We start from the raw sequence: 19207 nt of genomic DNA, 5'->3' as shown, positions 1-19207 counted from the left end.
CCACCGCGAGCACGCAGAAGTACCTCAACACGCCGTGGCATGGAATCGACTAATGGCTGAAGTCGCGCAGGAGGGAACTGACACCATGAATCCTGCAGAGTTGCCCATAAATCCGTAAGAGTACGAGAGAGTAGAGCTCTCCTCTGATCAACACGTTGCAAGGCATCCCACGTATGCTCGATAATGCTATACAATGTACTGGAAACGTACTGGATGTTTGGGGAGTTTGGTGGCCACAGGAAGTATTTAACCTCGGAAGAGTGTTCCTGCAGCCACTCTGTAGCAATTATGGTTGTGTGGGGCGTCGCATTGTTGTGCTGGAATTACCCACTTCCTTAGGAATGCACAATGGACATGAATGCATGCAGGTGATCAGTCAGGATGGTTACGCACGTGTCACCAGTCAGAGTTGTATCTAGACGTATCAGGGGTCCCACATCACTCCAAATGCACACGCCATACGACGTGAGCCTCCACCAGCTTCAACAGTCCCCAGCTGACATGCAGGGTCCATGGATTTATGATGTTGTCTTCATACCCGTACACGTTCATACTCTATAGACATTTTGAAGTGAGACTCGTCCAACCAGGCAATATGTTTCCAATCATCAACAGTCCAATGTTCGTACCGATGGGCCCAAATGAGGTGTAAAGCTTTGTGCTGTGCAGTCAGCAAGGGTACACGAGTGGGCCTTCGGCTCTGAAAGCCCATATAGATGATGTTTCGTTGAATGGTTCGCATGCTGACACTTGTTGACGGTCAAGCACTCACATTTGCTGTAATTTGCGGAATGGTTGCACTTTCGCCACGCTGAACGATTATCTTCAGTCCCCATTCCTGCAGGATCTTTTTCCGGTCGCAGCGATGTCGGAGATTTGTTGTTTTACTGGATTGCTGATATTCACGGTGTCCTCGTGAATTGGTCGTACAGGAAAATCCCCACTTCATCGCTACCTCGGAGATGCTGTGTCCCATCGCTCTTGCGCCGAGTATAATACCACGCTCAAAGTCATTTAAATCTTGATAACCTGCCACTGTAGCAGCAGTAACCGATCTAACAACTACGCCAGACACATGTCTTACACAGGCGTTGCCGGCCGCAGATCCATATTTTGCCTGTTTACATATCTCTGTGTTTGAATACGCATTATTATACCAGTTTCTTTGGCATTTCAGTGTAGATGTGACCCAGTACATCTATTGTTCTACAGTTCCACTCGTTAATAACCAAAGAAACAAAAACAAAATTGGTCTTCACAGACTCTGCTTTTACAGGAGGACCTTTTCCAATTCGAAATTAGAATGATGTTAATGCCTTCAGCTGCTGACGGGCGTTGATATATAACAACGGAGACAGGTGAAAATGTGTGCCCCGACCGGGAGGTGAACCCGGGATCTGCTTTCATGGCACACGCTCTATCCAACTGAGCCACCGAGGGCACAGAGGATAGTGAGACTACAGGGACTATCTCGCGCACGCCTCCTGCGAGACCCACATTCTCACCTTGTATGTCCACACACTACATTCGTAGTGTCCTTTCGGACATTTCCGAAGGAACAGACACCATATGCATATAAATATATTTTCCAATTCGCGTGTGCTGCGTCTCCACGGGGCACCACAGACGCACCTGCTGACGGTGAAGGCACCCTTTCTCGAAGACGTTGCGCAATGGTGACGAAAAGCGTGTGGGAAGGAGTCAAACGTTGTGGACAACGATCTTGATAAAGGCGACCAGCAGCTCTTCCAGTACTGTGAGCTTGGCCACACACAATACTCGTGTCAGTGTATTCGGCAAAAGTGTACTCAGCAATGTTGCTCTAACACTCACATGAACGAGACTCGAACCAGGTTAGAGAGGAGACAGCAGTCAAATGACATCATACGATCCGACGTAAGTAACCCCCCCCCCCCCCCCCCCCCAGTGATTATAACCCTGTTGCATACAACTTTAGCGAAGATGAATTTATACGGCTGTAGCACGCACATAAGTTTCCATACATGGATTCCATTTCCAAATATCGTCACTCAGTTCCCTAGAAGTTTTTAACGTGAATTTTGAAACATCCAGTATATCTCCAGTAACTGTACAGCTGTTTCCAGAATTAGTTCACTCTGCAGCGGAGTGTGCGCCGATATGAAACTTCCTGGCAGATTAAAACTGTGTGAGGGACCGAGACTAGAATTCGGGACCTTTGCCTTTCGCGGGCAAGTGCTCTACCATCTGAGCCACCCAAGCAAGATTCACGCCTCGCCCACACAGCCAGTACCTCGTCTCCTACCTACAGCTGTTGTACCACATTCGAAATATACGGATGTATTTCAGGATTTCGGCGTTGTGCAACTTCGCAGAAACATGGCTGAATTATCCTGTTATCATTAAAACGAAGCACCTTTCCGTCATTTCAAGCACTACTAAAGTTGCTAGTTGTGGGAAAAAATACTAATATCATACTGAAAAAATCGGAGAGAAGCGATAGAATTCCTACAAACAACTTGAAGAAAATCATTTTGGGTACTAGGCCATGTCATTATAAAACAGTGAAACAACTAAAGTAACGACATTTCGACCATCGTTTGAACGATCCTCTTCAGAGCGAATAAATGCCACGAAATTTCAGATCAAAGGTGGTAGTATGGATCAAAGTAAGAAAAAATGTCCGGTAAACATGGGCTGCAAAATTCATACCTGAGGAGCTATGAGCACTTGTTCAATAGTGGAGACATGTTTTATGCTAGCGAAGACGAACAAGTCCTTAAAGCTCTCAAGGTATGCGTTTTACAGCCCATGTGTACTGGACATTGTCTTCTTCCTTCGGTCCATAATACCACCTCTGAAAGTTTCCTGCCCTACATCTTAGCTACAACACTACCGGTACATACTGTCAGATGTAACAGGAGTGTCTTCTCTTCTGATTTTCCGTTATAGGGACATAACCTCAAATTGGTAACACCTTCATTGGATCTCCGTGTATTCACATATTTTACAGACTCCAGCGCCTGTAACTTATACGAGTATACTCTGTTTCCAGACATCGATTCCTATGTAAAACTTCATCAGCCAGGTCCCCTCTACAGACTCGATAAGTGTGCAGTATGACGTGTGAAACATTTTGTATGCAGAGTGAATAACATGGGAGAATTGGCTAGAACGCCCCCCCCCCCCCCCTTCTCTCCCTCTCTCTCTCTCTCTCTCTCTCTCTCTCTCTCTCTCTCTCTCTCTCTCTCTCTCTCTCTCTCTCTCCCACTTCTCAACTATCAACTATCAACTACCAGCTTTCATTTAAGTCTTACACCTGCTGTCTGATTTCTGGCAGAGCTCTAGATAACATGCTGCTCATTGCATTTTATCCCTGGTTGCATCTTAAATTCAGATTGTATATTCTGGTTAAAACTGTCAAAAGTTATTTTCTACGTCTAAATATGTTATAAATATGAGTTGAATTTCTTCAACCGATCTCTAACGGCTAGCGTATTCTCTCGAAATTGATTTTCCTCTAGCTCGTCTTCTCTAATGTGTTCCATTGTTCTGTAAACATTTTGGATCAGTATTTTCAGCTGGGACGTATGAAAGTGATGGTTCGGTAGTATTCGCACTTATCACTATTTGCCTTATTTGGTATTGGTGTTATGTTTTTCGTTTAGTCTGAAGATTTAGCAGTCACGTCAGCTAGAATAGATGTTGAGGAGTGAAGCAGCAAACGCCGACAGAGTGAGTCCTCACCGGTGCTGATAGAGCCCTCTGGTAACGAAGCCCTGCACTATAGACAACTGAGTGTATGAGGGACTAGTAGTGACACCTAGCAGCGAAGTGATAACTGAGTGTGTGAGGGACTAGCAGTGACACCTAGCAGCAAAGTGATGAACCGCAAAATGGCCGCGAAAATTGAGTGACTTAAATGTCTTCTTGCTATTTATTTCTTCCTTCTGTTCTCGTAACATATAATGCAAACTACATCTCCAGCGACATTAATGTACACAGCATGTTACATTCATCATTCCCTCTTTGTAATTTAGTATTGCTAAAAGTTTTGTCCACACTTCTAAGCATTAAAAATGGATATGTGGCTCGGAATTTAATAGCAAAAGAAACAGCCATACTAGCAGACAGTCTCTCTCTCATTACCCAAAATACGAAATTTAGGTTCAATTTCCTCTGCGCAATGAGGTGTCGGGGCTACTGTTACATTAAATGGTACCAAAATAATCGGACAGTATTTTGGGTTAGAGAATTTTGAACAGCAAGGGGAACTGTAGGTAAGTTTCTTACAATGCAACGTTAGTGATATAATAGTACAGCAATAATAGACGTTTGTCATCCGTTTTGCTTATCTTACAATTTCACTCATTACTGATGGCAAACGCCTTGCAGAGAAGGTAACATTCTGCATCTTCGGCTATGGCCTTTACAATCTCTTTCATTCAACTAGACTTAACCTGTAGAGGTAGTAATATAATTTCTTTTCTGATCCACAAGATACTTTTACGAAAAGTAGAGGCAGAGAGGTTGTCATATAACTATTAATCGAAATATTACATGAAATATATGGACGAGTTAGTAAAATCGCCAAGAAATTGCTCTTATTAATGTTAAGTGTTATCTGTTTGATTCAGCATTCAGCTCACATAAAACAACGAGAAATATCGTTTTTCATAAAAAAAAGTTTGTCTCATTAGTGACCTGTGTCATATCAGACATCTCATTTTGACACTAGAATAGTTTGAGGAAATAGGCCTGTGTTCATTTTTGAAAATGCAATTTTAGTGAAAACAATGTATTTTTAAAAGGTATTGTCAACTGTTACGAAACGATTTCTTATACAGAATTTATTTCTCACATAGTCAATCATGATACTAAAAAGGACACATTGTTGGCTTGTGTTTTGCTATTGATATAATATTTTGCATTTTCTTGTGACTTTGAAATAATTACTGCTTTTTCAGCACTGAGAATGTGTGAAATACAGTATGTAATATATGAATAAGTATGATAATTTTTTTTTCGAATATTGACTGTTAACTACAAGAAAATGGCAGATGTTTGGGTATTTACCTCAGCACACGAAACAAAACAAAATCTTTATTTTTTTTTTTTTGCAAGGTTTTTATTTCATAGTTGTAATCCTAGAAATATTAATGATAGTGAGATATATTAAGCACCTTAAAATACATGTAGATGAAGTAAGTGTGTGAATTAAAATTTAAAATGTTTGCAGCAGCATAATCAGGTTTAGTTGGTAGTGTGGGAGTGAGCTCCACGTGGGATCCGAAGCACGGACCCCACAGGGGTACCCGGCATGCGCCACATGCCAGGGCAGAGGTGGCGGCTAGTGTTCGGAAATCTGAAAATTCCAGCGCCGGCCAGGGATAGAACCCCAGCCCGGCCGAGGCGCTGGAACGTTCCAGACTCCTTTCCACTAGACCACCGAGGACCCCGGCTGTTTCCTGCTCTGGAGTCCAGCTAGTGGTCGTAGAGCCCTTCCTGCTGTCCTCCGTGTTTACACCGAGGCAGCAGTGGCATGGTATAACAGGAAGTGTTTACCTGCGTCCGCTGGATGTCCACTTGGTGTACGAGTTATTTACCCGGCTGACGTTCGTGTCGCTATAATGTCCTTAGTTGCATTACAATTATTTGCCGGGACCGAAAATCTGCCTATGCAGTTACACGCAGTCGAGTCTCGTTATTTGAACCTCTGTAATTCGGTCGTGTTGTCAAGACCCATGTAAGAACTTCTATTTATCGAAGAAACCGCATGTGTTCGGTACATTCCATAAACGGAAGCGACTGTCATAACAGACAGCCCTGTAAAGATTTTGTAATGAAGTGTCAGCCGGTACGTAATACTCGATATCTGGAATTGTTTTGTCGTTTATTAAGATAATCGTTTCAACGCTATACACTTCGAAAAATTCCAGTTTTTTCTCAATAAAGCATAAGCATAGTACATAAATCCGTCGCGAAAATGACATCGAAGAAGTACAAGTGTTCAAGTACCACAGAAAAGAAGTGGGTCCTTGAAGGTGTGGAACGGAGAGCAGAACAAAAATAAGATGTAACGTTTCGGGATTCCTTCATAGTCGCTTAGACACTCCAGAAGCAGGAAGATCAGTTTGATGACGTCTCATGAGGAGCGAGGAATAACTTCACTCTCAAATAACTACTGTACGAGATGCCTCGCCGCCTCTTGAAGGATGATGTCATGGGCTTCTGCGGCCATGTGACTTGGCGACCCGTGAGTCAACGCGGTGTTTCTGACCACATACATTTTAGCTGCGGGTTCTCCGACCTTCAAAGGAAGCCGCGACAGTAGGGAGTCTCTGCCTGTCGTTCTGTAATAAGAACGCCCCTCCACATTTTATCTAGGCTTAAGACTGTCTATAGTGCATAGCCGTGTTTTAAAAAGTATTATTTTTTTTACCTTTTCCATTCTACAACATTGAAATGTAAAAATATAAATTTTATCGAATGTACAAGTGTTTCATTTTCGATGTTCCACCCGCAAAGGCAGCAGGTAGTGCCTTTTGAGGCGGCCTAATAGCGCTTTTGCCTTGTAAAAATATGCTCTCTAGCAGTGTTTGCTTACGTCCACTACAAACAGCGTACTGATGCTATTTGCTTGTGTCCCTGTGTTGCAGTTCGCGAAGAGAACGAGGAGTACTTGAGCGCCATAGGCAGAGACGACCCAGGGCTGTCCAGCACGGGCCAAAACGCCACGTCTGGCCCCCAGCCGTTGCTGTTGCACAACCCGTGAGGTGAGTCACAGCAGTTGATGCCGATATCTTTATTTATTCGTTCGGCATTTACAAAGGCTTTCATGACGCACTGTACTAACTAAAATATTCTGTGAAATCTATACTGAGATACAATATTCTTTATATATAATACTGTACAAAATCACAAATATTCTTGAGACAGGGGAGTCTATGTATGTTCTTCAGGAGACCATCGCAGCCATACCTTTCACACAAAACTCACACTCAGGACTGTCGCACAGGCCCAATTTGTTTTTCAGTTGCTTATACGTTACCAGCACACGTCGTGACACGGTCAAAGTTGACCACAATTTCCTCAGGAGGTTGACTTCATCGATTTTTTTTTTTTTTAGTCCTCTACCAAGTATTTGTTCGTATGCCCACTTACAGCCCATAGAGTCGAAGCTAGGTCGGTGTATAAGGAGCTGTGGGTTGTCTAGGATTGTACAGAAAATCTTGTGGCTGAATTTGATCACCTAATTTCATGAGGTCTACGTTTCTAGAACGGGGAGCCAGGCCAGATGGGGTGGTCCTGAGCGTTCCTGAGTCTATCATACATTTGCACATCTCGACCACATTTGCGAACATTGAAACTATCTTGCCTTAAGAACTCAGGTTAAGGAAATTGGATCAGTGGTTCCGCTGACTGCTGGTGTTTAGTCTGAGTTCGTCATAACCTTCTACATGAGCGCCCTCTCGTCTGTGGCTGAAACACAAGCTTTCTTCTTCTTCTTTGATCGGATTTTGAAATGTTGTTTCTCTCTTCCTTGTGACATTAGTCTCTTCCCTTTGTTCCACTCAATCATCCCATCTCTCATGTCCCTGTTCTTTACTCCTCTTCCTATGTCCACTCTGTTTGCTTACTGAGTACCCAACAAGCTATGAAATGGTATTTTTTACACTTGATTAATGGTAGGCTAATTCAAATTAAAAATCTCAAATAAAAAAATTCAGAACGACTGAGAAAGGTCCTGTTGGTTTGTGGTTAGTAACGAACAAAAAAATGCTATTTTTAACTTCCACGAAGAGGATAAACAGAGAATAAATTAAAAAAAAAACCTTATTCAACTTTGATGACTTCTACGACAATTTGCTCGCTTACGAAAGTTCACCTCTGATAACTTCAATGAATTTATTGCATTACTTCTATTTTTTATGTAGAATGACGTAACTACAGTTCAATAAAACATAGATTTCAAAATATGTTATTCGGTTTAGTTGGAAATTGGACTCCAGGGGCATCATTCAATGTGAGAAATCGCTCAAAACCTCCATCAAGTTGGCTGATGGAACCGACTATTACTGAAACCAAAGCAGCCCTCGTCCCATTATGGTGCAATCACACCAACTGGGTGGTAGAACTCGCAGCTCTGTATTGCGTCCGATAAAGTTTGAAAAGATTCCAAACCCTGGAGAGGACGTCTTTTCGATTTCACAATTTTCCCTCTCTCGTCTGCAGCAGAAAACGATATTGCCTCTTTTCAAATGTCTATTTAGCCCCCAAGATTAAGCATAAATGTACACACCTGCAATATAGCAAGGGTGTGTTCCGCCTAGAGCACAGTAGTAGGTCCGCTATGTGAAGATGAATGTACTATCCAGCAAGCCATCATGGGTCTTCTTCGTTCACAGGAAAACTGGAGGATACTATAGTGATTTCGTTGTGCAGAAAAAAAAGTGATTCAAATGGCTCATAGCACTATGGGACTTGAGCTCAAATGTTATCAGTCCCCCTAAACTTGGAACTACTTAAACCTAACTAACCTACGGAGGCAGGATTCAAACCTGCGACCGTAGCAGCCACGTGGTTCCGGACTGAAGCGCCTAGAACCTCTCGGCCACCGCGGGTGGCTCGTTGCGCAGCAGGGAGAGAAGGCATCCTTACGAGGATCTGGGTTTGGCGACAGGCACTTACACTGCTGCCATGATCACGTCGTTCTGGGAATTGGTCTTGGAATCGCGGCACCAGTTAATCAGCAGTTCGCTAAGAGCTGTATCAGGAAGTGACAGGCAAGGACTGAGGACATGTTTCACTTAAGAACAGCGCTGAGATCGCCACTGTTCGGATGTAGACGAAGAACTCTGCATAACTTGCTAAATACCACCTTCCACATAACCATTTCAAATTTTGGGAAACTCATTCACTAGTAGCAAATACAATGTCACACACACACACACACACACACACACACACACACACACACACACACACACACACACACATACGAAACCTTTTGGATTGAGAGGATATGTGGTTGTATTTCTGTGGTGACAATATGGAGTCAAATTTATAAAGAATTTGGGATTATGAGCTCTCTTATCAGTATGCCTTCCTCTGTCCTCGATGCACGATCTGATTCCACTAGAAAAGGTGTCATCATCGTGTTTTATCATCCCCTGAGGCAAGCTGGGTAGCAATTATTGTAGTTGGTACTCGATATTCTGTGTACTGGCAGCGGTACGGTCTTGACGTCCGACTCACGAGGTGATCATTCAAAAAAGTCTGTCACCTCTGCTGTGGTTAGTATTTTTGTTAACCATTTGTAACTTTCGGTGAAGCGTCGTGAATGGCGAATTTCGAGTAAACCCTACACACTTCTCATTTCGCCAAGTTAAAATTCGGTTCTTTTGCCAAAACGCGGCGGAGTTTGCACAGTGTCACCTCACTAAATGTAGAGACAGTTGCGACAGGATTGTCAAACAGTTAAGTTTATTAAGTGAGGAACTGAGGAAAATATGATCAGTAGCCTATGAAAAAGCACATCCACGGTACAAATGGCTTCACTTACGTTGTTCCAAAATCCATAGCATTTTTCCTTTCACCAGTTATTGATACACCCTTAAAAATTACGTTCTTTCATCGAAAAAGTCTGTAGTCAGTTGGATAACACAGTAGGTAATGACGTTTTGCATAACAACCATACAGTAAAATACTTTCCCCATCACATGCTATCATTTGCCGATATCTCAAAAATTATGAGAAATCTTGTGTATATCTCACTGTGTCCGCCTCGCGTGAGATCGCAAATGCGCGCGATCGTCAGATCAATTTTCTCGAGACCTCAAACCAAGTATAAAGAAAAATTCAATATGTCAGCCAAATTTCATGAACAGTAAGATCTTGTGTAATATCAACCAGACGCAAAATCATACCGATCCCAATTCTTCACTGCATGCTTTTTCGAATTTCGCGTGGTGTCTTCTTTGCAAGCAAATATTACAATAACTCTGGCCATTAATAAAATGATTGGCATGTCATCGTGAAGCTGACATATAAAGCTATAAAACGAACAAAATTTTTGTACCGAATTGTTTCTGTAAAATCGTTTGAGAGAAATTTCAGGACGTGAGCCTCAATGCTGTAATCGAAGACCGGCGGACACGGTCGGCCTCCTCTTCTGAAGGAACGAATGAGCTCGCCCAGAGCTTTGGACGAAAACTGGTCAGTGCGCACCGGCAACAACCGTATCCTGTGAGACTCGGACTTGAGCAACAGGCGTCGTGTCGTAAACTATCGACTGCGTATGGATGCTTAGAAAATGCAAACTCTGAGATGAGACAACCCTCCATGAATCAGGAATGATGTGGAATACTTTGTGCAGCAATTCTCAGAAATGTCAGTGCATGATTATATTCAAATATTTATTTATAATAGTAAATATTCGAATATTTCAGTAGAATAAACACCAAATAAAGCATTATGAAAATATTAATTTAAATAAAAGTAAAAATGACATTTTCGGCGGTGGAGCACCCCTTAAATGTGCCATGAAGCTTATTGCAATAATAGGGATTTATTGTGACAAAACATATTGAGAAAGTAAGATAGGGTTGCCACGACTTGTGGAAATTTCAAACGTATCAGGGAAATTTGGAAAAAAATCTCGTTTTTTGTGTTAGTGGCATGACATTGTTTGTTTAGTGAGATGCCATGCTTCGTTGCTGTGTACGTGCGCCGCATCCCTGCCTCTGCCCTTCCCGCAGCTTGCAGTCACTGCTAGGAGAGGAGTCTACACTTTCGTTTTCTGACAAAGGCTGTGGCCAAAAATTTAGTTATAGAGTGTGATCGTCTTTTCTATGTGCCTGAGTGATCATCCGTACGGTGAGTTGCTGACTACTCTCAGAGTATTTGCTCAAGTTACCTGTTGCGTGGGTGATCACCGCGGTCTCATTTCATCGACGTGGTGTCTGTGACACGTGAATGGCTGGCCACACGAATGGACTTCCGTGACTGGCCAAAACTGCAGGCCATCTCTATTGGATCGGGCCTGCCAATCCAAAGCCCATAGTTTCCCACTAATGTGCGGGCTCTGTCCTCTGACTTGGTCTGTGTGTGTGTGACGTACTACCATGGACGTAGGACTGTGGTGCACCTCCTCGGCCACAGGCGACGTATTTCGGGAATCGTGACTGTCTCACCGCAAGTACATTGTACAGTGCGGCGTTTGATACAAATTTTATTTATTCTAGTATATTTTGGCACTTCGAAAGTACACTACTGGCCATTAAAATTGCTAAACGAAGAAGAAATGCAGATGATACACGGGTATTCATTGGACAGTTACATTATACTAAAACTGACATGTCGCTACATTTTCACGCAATTTGGTTGCATAGGTCCTGAGAAATCAGAACCCAGAACAACCACCTCTGGCCGTAATAACGGCCTTGACACGCCTGGGCATTGAGTCAAACAGAGCTTGGATGGCGTGTGCAGGTACAGCTGCCCATGCAGCTTCAACACGATACCACAGTTCATCAAGAGTAGTGACTGGCGTATTGTGACGAGCCAGTTGCTCGGCCACCATTGTCCAAACGTTTTCAGTTGGTGAGAGATCTGGAGAATGTGCTAGCCATGGCAGCAGTCGAACATTTTCTGTATCCAGAAAGGCCTGTACAGGACCTGCAACATGCGGTCGTGCATTATCCTGCTGAAATGTGGGTTCGCAGGGATCAAATGAGGGGTAGAGGCACGGGTCCTAACATATCTGAAATGTAACGTGTACTGTTCAAAGTGCCGTCAATGCGAACAAGAGGTGACCGAGACGTGTAACCAATGGCACCCCATACCATCACGCCGGGTGATAACACCAGTATGGCGATGACGAGTACACGCTTTCGTGATGCTGTAAACAGAACCTGCATTCATCCAAAAAAATGACGTTTTACTATTCGTGCACCCAGGTTGGTCGTTGAGTACACCATCGCAGGCGCTACTGCCTGTGGTGCAGCGTCAAGGGTAACCGCAGCCATGGTCTCCGAGCTGATAGTGCATGCTGCTGCAAACGTCGTCGAACTGTTCGTCAAGATGGTTGTTGTCTTGCAAACGTCCCCATCTGTTGACTCAGGGATCGAGACGTGGCTGCACGATCCGTTACAGCCATGCGGATAAGATCCCTGTTATCTCGACTGCTAGTGATATGAGGCCGTTGGGATCCAGCACGGCGTTCCGTATTATCCTCCTGAACCCACCGTTCCATATTCTGCTAACAGTCATTGGATCTCGACCAACGCGAGCAGCAATGTCGCGATACGATAAACCGTAATCGCGATAGGCTACAATCCGACCTTTATCAAAGTCGGAAACGTGATGGTACGCATTTCTCCTCCTTACACGAGGCATCACAACAACGTTTCACCAGGCAACGCCGGCCAACTGGTGTTTGTGTATGAGAAATCGGTTGGAAACTTCCCTCATGTCAGCACGTTGTAGGTGTCGCTACCGGCGCCAACCTTTGAAAAGCTAATCATTTGCATATCACAGCATCTTCTTCTTGTCCGTTAAATTTCGCATCTGTAGCACGTCATCTTCGTGGTGTAGCAGTTTTAATGGCCAGTAGTGTAGTTTATATATTTGAAAGTATGGACGCTAAGAAAAAAAATTGTGACAATCGCTGGCAGTTTGTACACTATGAAAGGAAAAAATCACATAGACATAACGCAGTGAGTAATAACCGACAATTACGAACATAGTAGAAGCAACATTTTATTTGCAGTCACCTACAGTGTTGGTTGACACATCTCTTCCCCACCTTGTACATTTCTTTCAAGAGGCCTACTTTTTTCTGAGGTTATTTTAAATACCTTCACTGCTTTCGGGAATGTGTCTCGCAACTCCAAGAAAATGCATATTTTTGTCACCAAATGTGTTTCGCTTTATGAAAATAAAATCAGTGATGTTAATGAAACGTATCTACCATTGAGTTTCCTTTCTCCTTCTAAAAGCAGTTCATTACACAACATTTTGATGTTAAGTACTTAAGATTTTTGTTCACACGTTCAGAAATACAGAAGTCATTACATTTTTATTTTTTTTTTTACAACTTAGGTCTGCACCTAGACTTGATACCTCAAAATTTGTCATGGAAAAATGCTAAAACTTGTCTGGAAAAAAGGGAATTTCACTTGGGGGAAAGTTGTGGCAACCTTGTAATAAGTTTCAATTTTCAGTCTCATTGCAGCATTGTTATTAAGATAAGGTATAAGAATGTAATGGGTTTGAATCATTGCATGTCAGTCATCCATGAACTGCAAAATCTTACGCGCCATTCAGACACATTTTCGAAAGGGAAAAAAGGTACATAGCATAACACAAAAAAAAAACGAAAAAATGGACTCGCTCAGTGAGGATGTTGTGCAAACTTAATTATGTATGTAGACAGTTCATACGTTCCGGGAATAGAGAATCTCGATTATTTTCACATGTTATCGACATTGGTCCTGGCAAGAGACCGATCCCAGGGATTTAGAGATTTTCGAGAATGTTTTCATTTCAATAGTATAAATGTGACAAAGTCATGCAGGAAGCAGGTGACCAGTATTATTATTTTTATTTTAATAATGAACAGCCTCAGTTGCACCGCTTACCTAGACTTTACGCAGGTTTCAGACGGGATAAGCCAACCTTCTGCAGAATAACAGTGCCTACTGTTTGTCCATAGTGGAGTTCCAGTACAGCACACGTGGCTGCTGCATCGCGTGGGGCCGAGGCAGTGCCAGGTACCGTAAGTTTTACAGTCTGACGATAATTTGTGAATTTGTACTTTTTACTTGACGATGCCCACTATGGACAAACAGTAGATAATGTTATTCTGAAGAAGGATGGGTTATCCCGACTGAAACGTAGGTAAATTCTAGATAAACGGTGCAACTGAGGCTGTTCTTTATTAAAATTGATATTTATACAGTTGTTGACAGGGCCGCAAAATGTTGAAGATATTTAAGTATTATTACTAAAGTAATTAGTAATTCTGAACTGAGGCTGACTGTGTATTTTTGCTTCACGTGCAACTTTGAACCACTTATGCACATGCAGTAATCGCATCTGGATATCTGGTGACGGCTAAATTCCCAAACGCAATACAGCCATTCCTTGCGCAATATTTGACGTTTAGTATTGCGACCCAGCCAACATGAACGCATAACTACTGATGTTGTAATTTCAAGTTCGATAACAATTTTCGTTTGATATAATTACAAATTATCAGTTTCCGGACTTTTCCTTTACGTGTACCATAAAACCTTGCTTCTTGCCAATTATGGTAAGTGTAGGTCAACAGAAAATGCCCTCTAGGTCTGTATGCTTTACACCGTCATGGGAACGCAACCTCAGTATGTGACAAAAATTTCAACTTGATACATCTCCCCGTTTCTGAAGCAAAGGATCTGCAACAGACAGACGAAAAACAAGCGTTCCGTTTTTTTTTTTCCGATTGAGGAGCGGAATCGAAGAAAGAGAAAAAGCATTATTAGGTTGAGAGCATATGGTAGCTCCAGTTATAAAAGATTAAGTGGTATATTTAGACAAAAACATGGCACACTACTCTTAAAAATACAAAAAAGAAAGGCACCGAGATTCGAACTCGCGACTTCTACTATTCCTGCACGCTCATTATCGCTAGACTACTAAGCCCGACATTTGCTTTTTTATGCTTATGGGGGGTGGGGGGGAGGGAGGAGGATTTATTTTAATTGGTGTTGCTAGTTACAGGGCAGTAAAACGCCCAACTCGCATCAGAAACTCAGTATATTGCTTTATTTGTATCACATATTCGAGCACAATTTCCATCTGTACTTGTGTAAACTTTTAACGCGCTAATCGCCATAGCTACGCTTACGTCTTTGGTCACGAGATTTTTTTTGTACGCCTACTGTCAAATTCTGTGTTACCTCTTGCGTCGGTAATCACCACGTGCTGATTATCCAAGTAGCAGCCGACAGTTCATAAATGTTTTACTTTTTATCAGCGCACCTTGTATGCACACATTCGACTTTGTACAGTTGTCAGAGATTATCAGCATTAACTTCCAAGCCATCCACAAGGAATCAAGAGTGGCATTAGAGCCGCCCTGAAGTCTAGGCTGCTCTTCACGGTGGCACGAAATCTTGGTGCAAGCAGAAAATTTATAATTCTGACCTCAGGCGTAACGAGGTATCTCAGACTGAGTGACCTGCCCCCTGCTAAGCAGCACGGATTCTGAAAACATCGATTACGTGCAACCCGATTCGAACGACAGTCTGAAAGCCACGGATCAAGGCAGACGGGGGAAAACGGTGTTTACTGATTTTCGAAACGCATTTCACTCACAAGCACAACTGTGCTTATTAAGTGAATTGGGATTCGCATGATCTGTATTCTCGAAATACATGCTGGCTGGCGTTGAGGTCATTCTGTTTGACCTCAGAATATGTTCTAGGGTACTACAACAAATCGATAGCGAAAAATAAAACTGTGGACTTAAACAAGCGAAAGAATACCGTACCCTATTACCGTGATGCCAAAGAGTCGCAGTTGTAGCAGCTGAAATCATACAAATACATTGTTGCAACATTTAGTAGGTATAAGAAATGTCACGACCACAATAGACTGAGTTGTAGGTAAAGCAGCAAAACAGTGCAGCTGATGATCGCCGTGAATTTCCGCCAGCAAGCGGGCAGCCCCCTTGTTACTCAGGGCAGGCTGCCGTTTCTTGTGGTCGAACAGCCAACCCCTTACTGCATTCCACGATTACGCCCATGGCGAAGGCTGTGATACTGATACGAGAAGAATTTAGTGCACGAAGGCTGAGGGCTTACACATCCACACTATGTTTGTTTAGGACTTTAGCTCACGTACTCTAAACACTTCCATAGTGGCAAATCATGAAAGGTTTCTGTTCCAGTAGTGTTCTGCAGCGTTGGCTCTTGCTATACCGTGCTCAGTTGTCTGTGTTTTGCCTTGCTATGCATAACACACTCATCCACTCGCAGCTACAACTTTTATTTATCATCATCCCAATGAACCATGGACCTTGCCGTTGGTGGGGAGGCTTGCGTGCCTCAGCGATACCGTAGGTGCAACAACAACGGAGGGGTATCTGTTGAGAGGCCAGCCAAGCGTGTGGTTCCTGAAGAGGGGCAGCAGCCTTTTCAGTAGTTTCAGGGGCAACAGTCTGGATGATTGACTGATCTGGCCTTGTAATACTAACCAAAACGGCCTTGCTGTGCTGGTACTGCGAACGGCTGAAAGTGAGGGGCATGCAGCTTTACTGTGTGGTTAAATGATGATGGCGTCCTCTTGGGTAAAATATTCCGGAGGTAAAATGGTCCCCCATTCGGATCTCCGGGTGGGGACTACTCAGGAAGTCGTCATTATCAGAAGAAAGAAAACTGACGTTCTACGGATTGGAGCGTGGAATGTCAGATCCCTTAATCGAGTAGGGAGGTTAGAAAATTTAAAAAGGGAAATGGATAGGTTATAGTTAGATATAGAGGGAATTTGTGAAGTTCGACGGCAGGTGGAACAAGACTTTTGGTCAGGCGAATACAGGGTTATAAATACAAAATCAAATAGGGGTAACGCCGGAGTAGGCTTAATAATGAATAAAACGTTAGGAGAGGGGGTAAGCTACTACAAACAGCATGTTGTTGTGGTCTTCAGTCCTGAGACTGGTTTGATGCAGCTCTCCATGCTCTCTATCCTGTGCAAGCTTCTTCATCTCCCAGTACCTACTGCAACCTACATCCTTCTGAATCTGCTTAGTGTATTCATCTCTTGGTCTCCCCCTATGATTTTTACCCTACACACTGCCCTCCAATACTAAATTGGTGATCCCTTGATGCCTCAGAACATGTCCTACCAACCGATCCCTTCTTCTGGTCAAGTTGTGCCACAAACTTCTCTTCTCCCCAATTCTATTCAATACTTCCTCACTAGTTACGTGATCTACCCATCTAATCTTCAGCATTCTTCTGTAGCACCACATTTCAATAGATTCTATTCTCTTCTTGTCCAAACTATTTACCGTCCATGTTTCACTTCCATACATGGCTACACTCCATACAAATACTTTCAGAAATAACTTCCTGACACTTAAATCTATACTCGATGTTAACAAATTTCTCTTCTTCAGAAACGCTTCCTTGCCATTGCCAGTCTACATTTTATATCCTCTCTACTTCGTCCATCATCAGTTATTTTGCTCCCCAAATAGCAAAACTCCTTTACTACTTTAAGTGTCTCATTTCCTAATCTAATACCCTCAGCATCACCCGACTTAACTCGACTACATTCCATTATCCTCGTTTTGCTTTTGTTGATGTTCATCTTATATCCTCCCTTCAAGACACCATCCATTCCGTTCAACTGCTCTTCCAAGTCCTTTGCTGTCTCTGACAGAATTACAATGTCATCGGCAAACCTCAAAGTTTTTATTTCTTCTCCATGGATTTTAATACCTACTCCAAATTTTTCTTTTGTTTCCTTTACTGCTTGCTCAATATAGAGATTGAATAACATCGGGGAGAGGCTACAACCCTGTCTTACTCCCTTCCCAACCACTGCTTCCCTTTCATGTCCCTCAAGTCTTATAACTGCCATCTGGTTTCTGTACAAGTTGTAAATAGCCTTTCGCTCCCTGTATTTTACCCCTGCCACCTTTAGAATTTGAAAGAGAGTAATCCAGTCAACATTGTCAAAAGCTTTCTCTAGGTCTACAAATGCTAGAAATGTAGCTTTGCCTTTCCTTAATCTTTCTTCTAAGATAAGTCGTAAGGTCAGTATTGCCTCACGTGTTCCAGTATTTCTACGGAATCCAAACTGATCTTCCACGAGGTCGGCTTCTACTAGTTTTTCCATTCGTCTGTAAAGAATTCGTGTTAGTACTTTGCAACTGTGGCTTATTAAACTGATTGTTCGGTAATTTTCACATCTGTCAACACCTGCTTTCTTTGGGATTGGAATTATTATATTCTTCTTGAAGTCCGAGGGTATTTCGCCTGTTTCATACATCTTGCTCACTAGATGGTAGAGTTTTGTCAGGACTGGCTCTCCCAAGGCCGTCAGTAGTTCCAATGGAATGTTATCTACTCCGGGGGCCTTGTTTCGACTCAGGGCCTTCAGTGCTCTGTCAAACTGTTCATGCAGTATCGTATCTCCCATTTCATCTTCATCTACATCCTCTTCCATTTCCATAATATTGTCCTCAGGTGCATCGCCCTTGTATAAACTCTCTATATACTCTTTCCACCTTTCTGCTTTCCCTTCTTTGCTTACAACTGGGTTTCCATCTGAGCTCTTGGTGTTCGTACATGTGGTTCTCTTATCTCCAAAGGTCTCTTTAATTTTCCTGTAGACAGTATCTATCTTACCCCTAGTGAGATAAGCCTCTACATCCTTACATTTGTCCTCTAGCCATCCCTGCTTAGCCATTTTGCACTTCCTGTTGATTTCATTTTTGAGACGTTTGTATTCCTTTTTGCCTGCTTCATTTACTGCATTTTTATATTTTCTCCTTTCATCAATTAAATTCAATATTTCTTCTGTTACCCAAGGATTTCTACTAACCCTCTTCTTTTTACCTACTTGATCGTCTGCTGCCTTCACTACTTCATCCCTCAGAGCTACCCATTCTTCTTCTACTGTATTTCTTTCCCCCATTCCTTTCAATTGTTCCCTTATGCTCTCCCTGAAACTCTGTACAACCTCTGGTTCTTTCAGTTTATCCAGGTCCCATCTCCTTAAATTCCCACCTTTTTGCAGTTTCTTCAGTTTTAATCTACAGGTCATAACCAATAGATTGTGGTCAGAGTCCACATCTGCCCCTGGAAATATCTTACAATTTAAAACCTGGTTCCTAAATCTCTGTCTTACCATTATATAATCTATGTGATACCTTTTAGTATCTCCAGGGTTCTTCCATGTATACAACCTTCTATCATGATTCTTAAACCAAGTGTTAGCTATGATTAAGTTGTGCTCTGTGCAAAATTCTATCAGGCGGCTTCCTCTTTCATTTCTTAGCCCCAATCCGTATTCACCCACTACGTTTCCTTCTCTCCCTTTTCCTACACTCGAATTCCAGTCACCCATGAATATTAAATTTTTGTCTCCCTTCACTATCTGAATAATTTCTTTTATTTCATCATACATTTCTTCAATTTCTTCGTCATCTGCAGAGCTAGTTGGCATATAA

The sequence above is a fragment of the Schistocerca serialis genome, chromosome 12, assembly GCF_023864345.2.
Source record: "Schistocerca serialis cubense isolate TAMUIC-IGC-003099 chromosome 12, iqSchSeri2.2, whole genome shotgun sequence".
NCBI lineage: Eukaryota > Metazoa > Arthropoda > Insecta > Orthoptera > Acrididae > Schistocerca > Schistocerca serialis.
This window is presented reverse-complemented; position numbering follows the sequence as displayed.